We start from the raw sequence: 415 nt of genomic DNA, 5'->3' as shown, positions 1-415 counted from the left end.
CTGCCCGTGCCCATCAGCACCCTTTGAGGGGCATGGGCACTGCTCCTGCATGGGTGGCGCTGCAGCTGTGCCACAGGTTCCACACTGCAGTGGGCAAGGGGGGACAGGGCTGGGGAGGGGTCACTGCAGGGCTGGGGGCAGCACCAATCTCCAGGGCACAAAGTGACACAGAGCCTGGGACATCTAAAAAAACCAAATCCTTTATTAAAACTGACCCAGCTCCCATCCCCTTGTCCGCAGCATCACACGCCGTCATTCCATACCTTAAAAAATAGATAATAACCACAAAAACGCAGGTGAGGAGGTGAGGGGGCTGCGCTGGGGTGGGGGGCACGGCAGGAGGAACCCCCAAGGCACAAAAGCAGCAATAAGGCGGGGACAGCAGCGGGCTGGGGGTCCCTAATCGTCCTCCTCG

At 59.5% G+C, this 415-nt stretch overlaps 1 protein-coding gene across 1 annotated transcript in view; it reads right to left on the bottom strand.

Annotated features, from left to right (window-relative positions):
- The window catches only part of LOC102040110 (cadherin-1), an 18,318-nt gene that overhangs the window by 10,957 nt on the left and 6,946 nt on the right, over positions 1-415 (bottom strand). The gene's annotated exons all lie outside the window — the stretch shown is intronic.

This window comes from Geospiza fortis, unplaced genomic scaffold, assembly GCF_000277835.1.
Source record: "Geospiza fortis unplaced genomic scaffold, GeoFor_1.0 scaffold102, whole genome shotgun sequence".
In the NCBI taxonomy this organism is placed as follows: domain Eukaryota; kingdom Metazoa; phylum Chordata; class Aves; order Passeriformes; family Thraupidae; genus Geospiza; species Geospiza fortis.
This window is presented reverse-complemented; position numbering and strand designations above follow the sequence as displayed.